This window comes from Hyalella azteca, unplaced genomic scaffold, assembly GCF_000764305.2.
Source record: "Hyalella azteca isolate HAZT.00-mixed unplaced genomic scaffold, Hazt_2.0.2 contig5120, whole genome shotgun sequence".
Lineage (NCBI taxonomy): Eukaryota > Metazoa > Arthropoda > Malacostraca > Amphipoda > Hyalellidae > Hyalella > Hyalella azteca.
The window spans coordinates 143943-157565 of NW_025935320.1; positions in this window are offsets into that span (position 1 = coordinate 143943).

Below are 13623 nucleotides of genomic sequence, written 5' to 3' on the forward strand. Positions count from 1 at the left end.
ATTGATGGCCTTAGCTACCATTGATGGCCTTAGCTACCATTGATGACCTTAGCTACCATTGATGGCCTTAGCTACCATTGATGGCCTTAGCTACCATGGATGACCTTAGCTACCATCGATGGCTTTAGCTACCATCGCCGGCCTTAGCTACCATTGATGGCCTTAACTACCATTGATGGCCTTAACTACCATTGATGGCCTTAACTACCATTGATGGCCTTAGCTACCATTGATGGCGTTAACTACCATTGATGGCCTTAGCTACCATCGCTGGCCTTAGCTATCATTGATGGCCTTAGCTACCATTGATGGCCTTAGCTACCATTGATTGCCTTAACTACCATTGATTGCACCAAAAACCATCAACAGCCTTAACTACCATAACCAACAACCATCATAAACTACCATCACCAATAATCATCAACAGCCTTAACTACTTGCACTAGCCTTAAACTACCATCGCCGACCTTAACTACAATCTACAATAAAAACTACAATAACTACATCGCCAGCCTTAACCATTAACTACTGTCGTAAGCTTTATTCCTTTATCCAGTATAGTTCATCAAATATAAGAATAAATTTATATTGATAAAATGAACAATTAATAAATTGTTTCGTGTTAGAAAATGTACATTTTGAACGTAAAACATTCATTCAATTAAAGCAATTAAGATCATCGATAACATGTGAATGGACAATCCAGTTTCTTGCTTAAAGCGTTAAAAAATTTTTTAACTGTGCTTTTAGTTATTATACTTACATTTTATTCACAATATCTTCAATTAACCGAATAACACTAATTATATATTATATTCAATAACAATGAGGACGGGCAAAACTGCAAGCTAGCTGAAATTCGAAAAATGTAATTCCCTTTGTTATTGATGTAATCGAAATCCGGTTATGTAGTATGAAATGTGTTTCCTTTCAGATTTCATATAACAAACTCTAATGTAAAAATAATCAAAATTAATTTAGAAAAGTTCTTAAACTTATTCATACATTTAGAATACAATTTAGAATAAGTTACATATCGATTTAAATGCGTTTACACTTTCAAAGTAAATCTGTAATCGCCAAAAAGCATCCCTATAACTATCTAGACATAATTCAACGAACTATACACTGTAAGTAGACGTGTTATCATCTATACACTGTACGCAGACATGTTATCATCCATATATTATACGTATAGGCGTGTGAGTATCGTATAGCAAACTTACTGATATGTCATATACGTGCTCATATTCTCATATTGTGAACGAAAAGTCGTTTACAGCGTATATGCCTACTTACTCTACAGCATTACATTTCATACACATAACTTTAGGCTTGGGTTGGTAAGTCGATCGAAAAGCAGGTTTTTGAAAGTATATGCAGTATATTAACGTCTTAACGTTCGGCAATCACAACAAAGTTTGGAACTTTATGGTGAAAATATTCACTATAAAGTTTTGAACTTTATGGTGAAAACATTATAAAGTTTTGAAAGTTCTGCAACATTTTTGAAACAATTTTTTTATTTTGATTCTAAATTAGTATGAGTATTCTAAACTAGTATTCTAAACTCTTTCCTGTAATTATGTCGATCCAAATCGCATATTTTAAAACTTCAATCGAATAACTTCTATTATATTAAAACTTCTTAAATTCAAAATTCAGCTACTAAAATATAAAAAAATATCTTTCATAAACCTGCTTTTTTATCTATAAACGCCAGATGAAAGATTTCTTTGATTTTGAAAAATATAAGAAAATTTCCTAGAAAATGAATTCGTTGTACTTTAATTGAATCATCACAAAAATTATTCTGCCAGTCTGTACTAATTTCATCCCTTATATATGTATAAGCATGCATATCATGCAGCATAAACATTCATGTCATATAGTAAACGTATACATATCACACCGTATACGCATACATGTCATACAGTATACGTAGCCATATTCTTTCAGTATATATATGCATTAATAACGGAGGGCGGCACAGCAGCAGCGTCAGCCACAGCAGCAGCGACAGCATAATTAACTCATTTCCCAGCTAATTTTGTAAGAAACATTTAAATCACTAATTTCATGGGATACATTGAAGCCCAAAATAAAAACCAAATATCGGCAGTTAATTACTAACATGCGCGTATTATTTGCCGGTAATATGTGTTGCAGTGGCACCAGTTGATGGATTAACGAGGGTGATGACGACAAAAATAATGATATCGATGATATCCCTAGCTTATCCTTCAGCTATTCTCTTGTATTTACATGCATACAATATGAAATTTTTTACGAGCGTATCCTGAATTCTTACACTGAGAATCATTAAATTTACATAATTCTTAGTACAATAAACTGCCACTGCTTATCGTAGAATTTCGCCATGTGTCCTAAATACTTGACTGAGAATCATTAAATTTACATGATTCTTAGTACATTGCACTATCACTACTTCCCGCAGAATTTCGCCATGTTTCCTAAATACTTAACTGAAACTCATGGACATTAACGAGCGTTTCCTGAATTTTTACACTCAGAATCATTAAATTTACATAATTCTTAGTACAATACACTGTCACTACTTATCTAAAAATTTCGCCGTGTTTCATAAATACTTGACTGAGACTCATGGACATTGACGATCATTTCCTGAATTCTTACACAGAAAATCATTAAATTTACATAATTCTTAGTACATTACGATGCCACTACTTATCGTAGAATTTCGCCTTGTTTCATAAATACTTGACTGAGAATCATTAAATTGACACGATGTCAATTTCATTCTTAGTACATTGCACTATCACTGCTTATCGCAAAATTTCACCATGTTTCATAAATACTTAACTGAAACTCATAGACATTGACGAGCGTTTCCTGAAGTCTGGTGTTGGTATCACGTCACTTGGGGCAGCTACAGGGCGACGAGTGTGTTGCAAGAGTTGCTGTCCAACACAGGATGCGAGATGCAGTTTTTGTTGTGGTCTTGTGGTCTGTACACCGCCTCTCAACTACAATGACTTGCCCTGTACACTCAGACCTTAGCTGTGGGGCTTACCAGTAGACCTCTTCTGCAACGGCGCGGCGAGAGTTAATTGCAACACTTCAGGTCTATCATCATTTTGCTTCAGGTCTATCGTCTTGCTAGCAAACCATTATTGCGACAGATTTAATTAAGCTGTAAACTAATTACGCGATAAATAATTTATATATTTATAGACAATTAATTCAATATTTTGTCCGTTGAATTAAAATGACAGAACTTGCACAATATTCATCTCTGTATCAACTTGACAGTTAATTTTAGGGATCAAAATCCACGAGCGTGGCTGCATCATGAGCATGATCAGCAACAACATGCATGGATCAGCAGCATAAACAGCATCATGAGCATGAATAACACTAAAAGTACTTATATTTCAGTCTGCTTATATCGCAAGGAATTTGAAAGTAAAGAAAAATCAAGCAAATTCACCACATCGATTTTGACCAAAAGTTCGAAATTGACCAAATATCGATTGACCAAATTAACCATATCAATATCGATATGGCGAATTTGCTTGATGTTTTCTTTGTCTTTAAATTCCCTTGCACTACAAGTAGCACCAGCAGCACCAGCAGCACTGACAAAACCAGCAGTAGCACCAGCAGCACCAGCAGCACCAGCAGCACCAACAGCAACATCAACAGCAGCGGTCACGACTTGACTGGAGGCGTCCGACGAAGCCGCTGAGAACTCAGGCCTCATGTGTGCAGCATGATGTGTGCAGCATGATGTGTGCTGCATGATGTGTGCTGCATGATGTGTGCAGCATGATGTGTGCAGCATGATGTGTGCAGCATGATGTGTGCAGCATGATGTGTGCNCCTCACGCCGCGGCGTAATGCTGTACGACTCCTCCGTACCTCACGCCGCGGCGTAATGCTGTACGACTCCTCCGTACCTCACGCCGCGGCGTAATGCTGTACGACTCCTCCGTACCTCACGCCGCGGCGTAATGCTGTACGACTCCTCCGTACCTCACGCCGCGGCGTAATGCTGTACGACTCCTCCGTACCTCACGCCGCGGCGTAATGCTGTACGACTCCTCCGTACCTCACGCCGCGGCGTAATGCTGTACGACTCCTCCGTACCTCACGCCGCGGCGTAATGCTGTACGACTCCTCCGTACCTCACGCCGCGGCGTAATGCTGTACGACTCCTCCGTACCTCACGCCGCGGCGTAATGCTGTACGACTCCTCCGTACCTCACGCCGCGGCGTAATGCTGTACGACTCCTCCGTACCTCACGCCGCGGCGTAATGCTGTACGACTCCTCCGTACCTCACGCCGCGGCGTAATGCTGTACGACTCCTCCGTACCTCACGCCGCGGCGTAATGCTGTACGACTCCTCCGTACCTCACGCCGCGGCGTAATGCTGTACGACTCCTCCGTACCTCACGCCGCGGCGTAATGCTGTACGACTCCTCCGTACCTCACGCCGCGGCGTAATGCTGTACGACTCCTCCGTACCTCACGCCGCGGCGTAATGCTGTACGACTCCTCCGTACCTCACGCCGCGGCGTAATGCTGTACGACTCCTCCGTACCTCACGCCGCGGCGTAATGCTGTACGACTCCTCCGTACCTCACGCCGCGGCGTAATGCTGTACGACTCCTCCGTACCTCACGCCGCGGCGTAATGCTGTACGACTCCTCCGTACCTCACGCCGCGGCGTAATGCTGTACGACTCCTCCGTACCTCACGCCGCGGCGTAATGCTGTACGACTCCTCCGTACCTCACGCCGCGGCGTAATGCTGTACGACTCCTCCGTACCTCACGCCGCGGCGTAATGCTGTACGACTCCTCCGTACCTCACGCCGCGGCGTAATGCTGTACGACTCCTCCGTACCTCACGCCGCGGCGTAATGCTGTACGACTCCTCCGTACCTCACGCCGCGGCGTAATGCTGTACGACTCCTCCGTACCTCACGCCGCGGCGTAATGCTGTACGACTCCTCCGTACCTCACGCCGCGGCGTAATGCTGTACGACTCCTCCGTACCTCACGCCGCGGCGTAATGCTGTACGACTCCTCCGTACCTCACGCCGCGGCGTAATGCTGTACGACTCCTCCGTACCTCACGCCGCGGCGTAATGCTGTACGACTCCTCCGTACCTCACGCCGCGGCGTAATGCTGTACGACTCCTCCGTACCTCACGCCGCGGCGTAATGCTGTACGACTCCTCCGTACCTCACGCCGCAGCGTAATGCTGTACGACCTGTCTCTTATACACATCTAGATGTGTATAAGAGACAGGTACCATGATAAATTCGTGGTATCATATTACATTAAGGGTACCATATTAATTTCACTGTGCCATATTAAATTCATGGTACCATGTTAAATTCGTGGTTCCAACACATTAAATTGAACCATGCGAGAACTTTTTCACAGCTACAGCCAATATAATGAGCATCGAATAATAAAAAGAAGGCAAAGTGAGCTAGTTAAATACGGCGATGTTCAACACCGCACGAGCAACGCTCGTGTAAACAATGTTCTGCAAGCTAAATCTGTTACACAAATCTAAAAAAAAAATTTGTGAACGTTGCAAAAATAAAATTCTGCAAAAAAATGCAAATCAAACAATGTTCTGCAAGCTAAATCTCTTGCGCAGGCTAAATCTGTTACGCAAAGCTAAAAATTTTGTTTGTGAATGTTGCAAAAGTAAAATTATGCAAAAAAAAAACATTTTAAGAAATGTTGCGCAAATTTAAAAAACTTTGTGAACGTTGCAAAAATAAAATTCTGCAAAAAATGCAAATCAAACAATGTTCTGCAAGCTAAATCTCTTGCGCAGGCTAAATCTGTTGCGCAAATTTGAAAAACTTTGTGAACGTTGCAAAAATTAAATTTTGCAAAAAAGTACAAGAAATGTTTCACAACTACAGCCAATACTGGCCAGCCAATAAGCCAGTAACCGGTTCCCTTGTACCCAATAAGGCTGCGCCCCGCGGCAACGGAAATTCAGAAATAAAATTTTGCAACGGAAATTCAGAAATAAAATTTTGCAAGAAAAATGCAAGAAATGTTTCACAGCTACAGCCAATACCGGCCAGCCAATAAGCCAGTAACAGGTTCCCCTGTACCCAATAAGGCTGCGCCCCGCGCCGGTCAGTTTTCCAGTCACGCCCTGACTCGGTCACGCGTCTCACTCACTCCCATCACGCTCTTTCCAGCACCGAACCGATGAAAAAAAACTTTGAAAAGAATGCTTCCTTGCAAAAAAACTTTAACAAGAATAAGACAGGGAAGCTTGGAGGTTACCTTGCAAGCTCCTTAAATGGATTCTGGTAAATGGTTGGCTTCTCTGCAACCGGTCCAACGGAGTATTGTTCGCGCGCACGAGTAAGATTCATGATAGAGATGGTCGGGTGAACAGCGCACGCAACTTCTGTTACTGTGAAAGCGAGTATCGGGATGGTGAATTGTCGATTTCTGTGGATGCTAAAAGATCTGATTTTTTATGTGTTAACTTTATTTATGTTTCGTTCTTTGAGATATATTTTTAAATAAATGAATGAAAGTTCAATAGGTTGGATGCTAAAAGATCTGATTTTTTATGCGTTAACTTTATGTTTCGGTCTTTGAGATATATTTTGATAAAAATGTAAGAATGTTCAATAGGTATTCGAACTTTTTATATTTTGATTTAATTTTTGATGTTTATTTTTTCTGTCTTCTTTTTAAATTCCTTCATGAACGACGATACTCCTCTCAAGATCAGTACAGGTTGTTTTCCTCTGTCATTTTATACCTCTTGTATTCACTCCCTGAATCCCCCCTCACCCTATAAGCTCCCTGCACACCCCCTCCCCCCCTCCCTGCACACCCNTCATCCATACACTGTACGTAGACGTGTTATCATCCATACACTGTACGTAGACGTGTTATCATCCATACACTGTACGTAGACGTGTTATCATCCATACACTGTACGTAGACGTGTTATCATCCATACACTGTACGTAGACGTGTTATCATCCATACACTGTACGTAGACGTGTTATCATCCATACACTGTACGTAGACGTGTTATCATCCATACACTGTACGTAGACGTGTTATCATCCATACACTGTACGTAGACGTGTTATCATCCATACACTGTACGTAGACGTGTTATCATCCATACACTGTACGTAGACGTGTTATCATCCATACACTGTACGTAGACGTGTTATCATCCATACACTGTACGTAGACGTGTTATCATCCATACACTGTACGTAGACGTGTTATCATCCATACACTGTACGTAGACGTGTTATCATCCATACACTGTACGTAGACGTGTTATCATCCATACACTGTACGTAGACGTGTTATCATCCATACACTGTACGTAGACGTGTTATCATCCATACACTGTACGTAGACGTGTTATCATCCATACACTGTACGTAGACGTGTTATCATCCATACACTGTACGTAGACGTGTTATCATCCATACACTGTACGTAGACGTGTTATCATCCATACACTGTACGTAGACGTGTTATCATCCATACACTGTACGTAGACGTGTTATCATCCATACACTGTACGTAGACGTGTTATCATCCATACACTGTACGTAGACGTGTTATCATCCATACACTGTACGTAGACGTGTTATCATCCATACACTGTACGTAGACGTGTTATCATCCATACACTGTACGTAGACGTGTTATCATCCATACACTGTACGTAGACGTGTTATCATCCATACACTGTGCGTAGACGTGTTATCATCCATACACTGTATGCAGACGTGTTATCATCCATACACTGTACGTAGACGTGTTATCATCCATACACTGTGCGTAGACGTGCTATCATCCATACACTGTATGCAGACGTGTTATCATCCATACACTGTACGTAGACGTGCTATCATCCATACACTGTACGCAGACGTGTTATCATCGATATACTATACGTAGGCGTTTGAGTATCGTATAGCAAACTTACTTATATGTCATATACGTGCTCAGATTCTGACGTAATCGCGTTATCCTGTGAACGATCGAAGAATTCGTTTACAGCGTACGCATACATACTATACAGTATTACATTTCAATGCGGCAACAGCGGCTGAACTGAACGCTGCCTGCCCTTGCTTATCAGAGATTATAGTGCACGACTTCGCGTTCACCATCAGCGCGTCGTGATCAAAAAAGAAACAGATCGTGTCAATGCTCCGTAGATCGAGCATCGTGGCCACTGCCTCTACTCTTGCTGAAATATCTAACTTGTTAGCTTCATATTCATTATTTGCATGATACAAGTGTTGCTATTACTGCTGAAATATATATCTTGTTAGCTTCATATACATTATTTGCATGATACTAGTGTTGCTATTACTGCTATGGTGATGGAACTCGCAGCAGAATCTTCGATGGCTGACTATTATAGTTTACTGGGATGAAGTTTATAAAATATTCTTTCTCCATGCCTGAAATAGAATCAAGAATTATGAAGAATAAAAAGACGAAATAAGTTACTACTTTTTTTTGGCAATATCTTGCTTTAAAATTCTTGTTAGATTTGTGATTTAAAATATTGTATTTGCTTAATTAAATATAATAACATCTGTTCACGTAGACAGGTCAAGCTAAGGTAATTTCACGCGTGCAAAACACAAGCAAAGGTCACTTCACCGGCAAATAAATGGGACTACTTTTACCGGCGTGTCCAAGCAAGCATGGAACCTTTGATTATAGCACACATAACAGACATCGTCCATCTTAATGGCCTTAGGCGCATTGCAGTTTTGGAAAGTATACAGACTAAGGGCATTGAGGGCTAAGGTGGAGTAGGGTACTCAAACATCAAACACACATAACAGACATCGTCCATCTTAATGGCCTTAGGTGCATTGCAGTTTTGGAAAGTATACAGACTAAGGGCACTGAGGGCCTAGTTTGAGTAGGGTAACCTTAAGCGTGGGAACTCAAACATTAAGGCCAACAATCGCTTCAAGGGGACCTAGTGAAACGATGCTAGCAATAATGATTACAATTTATGAGAAAAATTTAGAAATTATTATATTGTTAGATGTTATATAAATATTATTATTATACCTATTGAATTGTATATAAATCTAAATGTTTAAATGTTTGGCAAAGAATTATGTATGTAAATAATTTTTAAATTCATTAATGATTACTGGAACAATGTTTTGTTTAGAGTTTTTTTACCTTTTCATGCCACATAAGTGCATTTTTAAGTGATAATTTTCTTAAATATTTGAAATTTTGCTCGAATTATTATCATTCTTGAATTAAATACTATCATCGCCATTGGATTCTAAGCATTAATCAAAATTAATAACCATTTTCTACTTTTAATTCTACTTGCACTCATCTCAAAGATTTTTGCATTGTCCATAAACATGCCCTTATCACTGTAGTTTCAGTCACAAGAACTACATTAAGTGTTGATAATAATTTCAATTTTCCTCCGCAACTCAAGAACCCCAAAATTTCCAGCGGCGAATAACGACCACGGCGTCCGATCTTGCAAAACGTCCATTTTTTAGGGATTTTTTTAACGCTCGTTGCGAAGTGCGCCGACGCTGGTTGGGCGAGTCTTTTTTTCCTCTCATTTTTGATTTGTCTGGCAATTTTGGCTGCTCTTTTCTGGGGGTGGCAGAGACTCTGGACACTGAAGAAGTCAGGCACGCACGACTAACCCGAACGATGTTGTAGGCGGCGATCCATGCTAGCGGCGCAGCACGATTCCGCTGAGCGACTGGCTGGACGGATACCCTATTACAAATCATAGGCCCAGCAAGGACGGCCGACCGTCAATTATCGAAGGATCAATGATAATTCTCATTCTCAATGGTAATTTTATCATTGTCCTCATTATCCGATTGAAAATCGGAGATACAGCTAGGACGGCCGACCATCAATTATCGTAGGATCAATGATAATTCTCAGTTTCAATTATGGTAATTTTTATCATTGTACTCATTATCCGATTGAAAATCAGAGATACAGCTAGGACGGCCGACTATCAATTATCGTAGGATCAATGATAATTCTCATTCTCAATGATAATTTTTATTATTGTCCTCATTATCCGATTGAAAATCAGAGACTGTGAACCGTCAGCCATTTGCTGCCCACCGAAAGTGAACCTGTGGTTCGCAACATGTGCATGGAATTGCCACTTTTTTATCTTTATGTATCGTAACATATAAAATTTGGCCTAAAAACTGGAGATGAAAATTATAAAAAAATTTTACGTGCTTAAAATATACTATTATACCGACTATTGGTGGTGACTTCTACTTCTCAAATGGCGAACAATTGCTCAAAATTTATCTATTGTGAGGATGAACTATCTTCTGACCAACGATCTTCCTAAAATTTCCACTGCAAGACGTAGGGACAGAAATCATCAGAATGTGGGTTTTCATCGAACTCGAACATAAAAATGTTTTGATTTTCCTTCTTTTCATGCATAAATATATTTTATAGTTTACGACGCCCGCAAATAGTTTTAATTGCTTCATAATGATCACTGAACTTCTATTGTAACCGTTGATCTCGGTGGGTCGTAAGTTCGTAACCCATTGAGAATTATTTCATATAAAAATGAAATATTACAATTAATAATTTTTTCTCGCCCCTAACGGGCAGAAAATAGACATCGGTGGCTTAATTCTATTCGTAGATAGTTTAATTTATTTCGTTACGTCACACCCATACTGAAACCTTATATTTACGTGGAACCGCCTTAAATAGTGTTATTTTTTACTCATAATTACTAATATATATCTGTATATTATCAAATATTTTTTCTATCTATCCGTACCTAACAGCTTCATTCTCATCCACTCGTCCTCATGTTCATCGCATCCGCGTACCCTCTGAATCTTCCTGCTTATCCCTTTATTCCAACCTGAAATCAACATTGATTCAGGTTGAATCAATGTTGATTTTTTGATTCAATTGATTTCGCATCCACGTACCCTCTGAATCATCCTGCTTGTCCCTGCATCCATCTTGTCGCTGCGTCCCACCAGCACCCAGTATGGCCACGATCGAGCAATGGGAAGAAGGAGTAAAGCCACTGAGCACCCGCATGACCCCGTGACCCACGGTAACGTTCCGCCTTCGGGGGCGCACGCCGTGGCACTCCGACGACTTCTCCGTACCTCACGCCGCAGCGTAATGCTGTACGACTCCTCCGTACCTCACGCCGATGCGTAATGCTGTACGACTCCTCCGTACCTCACGCCGCAGCGTAATGCTGTACGACTCCTCCGTACCTCACGCCGCGGTGTAATGCTGTACGACTCCTCCGTACCTCACGCCGCGGCGTAATGCTGTACGACTCCTCCGTACCTCACGCCGCAGCGTAATGCTGTACGACTCCTCCGTACCTCACGCTGGGAAATGCTGAAAGATTACTCCGCAAGCCGCGTGCATGCTTTCCTTTGCAAGTGACTCTACATTGCGGAACATTGCAAAACGAGGCGTGTATGGTAGAAAAAATTTAAAAAATTACCCCGTCAAAATTTTAGATTTGAATTTTGCATTCAACCTAAATGACATAAAATAGTTTTTTCTTCTTTTGGAAGTTCAACATTTTAGTAGAGTGGAAGTTCTACATTCTATGCAAAATGTTTGCAAAGATAAAAATTTATATGTCACGTCTTAAACCTTCATCGTTAAAATCAGTGAGCATGTAGAGAATAATTTCCTGATGAAAAAATTTTTTCCTTGTCAATTCATTAAGGATATTAGTGCCTCTAAGTGCACGATATTCGTGTAGGTTTAAACTAATTTGTGATTCCAAACGCGATTCTGGAACTGGGAGTAAACCGGGGCGTTTCCTCACGCGCAGAATATTAAATGAGTGCCGCCTAATTACCGAACCACCTTACACTCAGAGTGCACCTTTTCGGCAATAAAATACGGAGCTTCCTCAAGCTCCGTTTGCAAGCTTTCCGCCTTAAAATACGGAGCCACCTAACACTTCGGGCTCCAGCATTCCGCCTTAAAATACGGAGCCACCTTACACTTCGGGCTCAAGCATTCCACCTTAAAATACGGAGCCATCCTACACTCGGGGTGCACGCGTTCCGCCTTAAAATACGGAGCCACCGTACTTCTCCGTACCTCACGCCGGGTAAGGTACGGAGTGCAAGCGTTTCGCCTTAAAATACGGAGCCACCTTACACTCTGGGTCCCAGCGTTCCGCCTTAAAATACTGAACCACCTTACACTCCGGGTCCCAGCGTTCTGCCTTAAAATACGGAACCCCCTTACACTCTGGGTGCACGCGTTAGGTACGGAGTGCATGCGTTCCGCCTTAAAATACGGAGCCACCTTACACTCTGGGTGCATGCGTTCCGCCTTGAAATACGGAGCTACCATATACTCCAGGAGCAAGCGTTCTGCCTTAAAATACGGAGCCATCCTACACTCCGTTTACTCGCGTTCCGTCTCAAAATACGGAGGCACCTTACACTCAGAGTGCACGCGTTCCGCCTTGAAATACGGAGCCACCTAACACTCCGGGAGCAAGCGTTACACCATAAAATACGGAGATACCTTACACTCCGGGAGCAAGCGTTCCGCCTTAATAGCCTCATGCGTGGAGTTGCGTGAGGAGTTTCCGTTAACAAGTGTCAAGTGAAGAGGTCGGCTCAATACCTTCATTAGACGTCGACACGACATCGCTTCGTGTCGTTAGAGTCAAGGCAACCAGAAACGCAGCAACTCTTTTTGCAATCTTTTGTGCTTGCATTTTATTTCAGCCACAAATTTGAATACGAATAATTTTCGGTTGATTTCTAGTTTATTTATGTAGTTCACGCAATGTCTGGTTATTTTATTTTAAAAATTCACGGCAATTCGTATGAAAATTGGACAGCAGATGCAGGTACGGTCAATTATCTCATTTTTTTCTCGTTTCATGTCTGAAATGAAAATTCACTAGGTAAAAGTAACTTCATTTCTGACAAAAATGGAAGGTACAAATTAAAACTTTGTAATTCAATACAAAGAAAGCACCGATATGCGACTCCAAAACGTATATTTTGCTATGTAACGCTTTGCATTCGTAAATTTGCCGGGCGCTTGTTTTTGACTGAATAAAAATTCATGATCGTCAACGTCAATATTTTTAAGACACTTATTTCCTGTATCTCACAGTTAATTTATTGGCCATTATTTTGTTATAATATATATTCATTCTAAAAAGCCTGCGATCGAGTGGTGTGACTGTCTCTACAAAACCGCTTTGTACGCGTCCTAATCTGAATATAAAGTCTATTATCAAAATATAATAGAATATAATACTCTTCTATCGTCACATTCAGATATTTCAATAGTAATTTTTTATAAGCAATTTCATTAAATCTCAATTCAAATAACTTAACTTCTGAAGTTTGAAGTAACCGTACAAAACCTATAATAATTTTCTAACCCCCGTATCCTCTCGTAATATCAATGTATAAAGCCGTTGACCAGATGCCATTTCTATTAGCTCTGCCTCACAAACGAATACTTGTTATCAAAACAAAGGTGATTAAAACAATAAGCAAGTTAATTAGAAGACTCAAATGAGTCAAGAC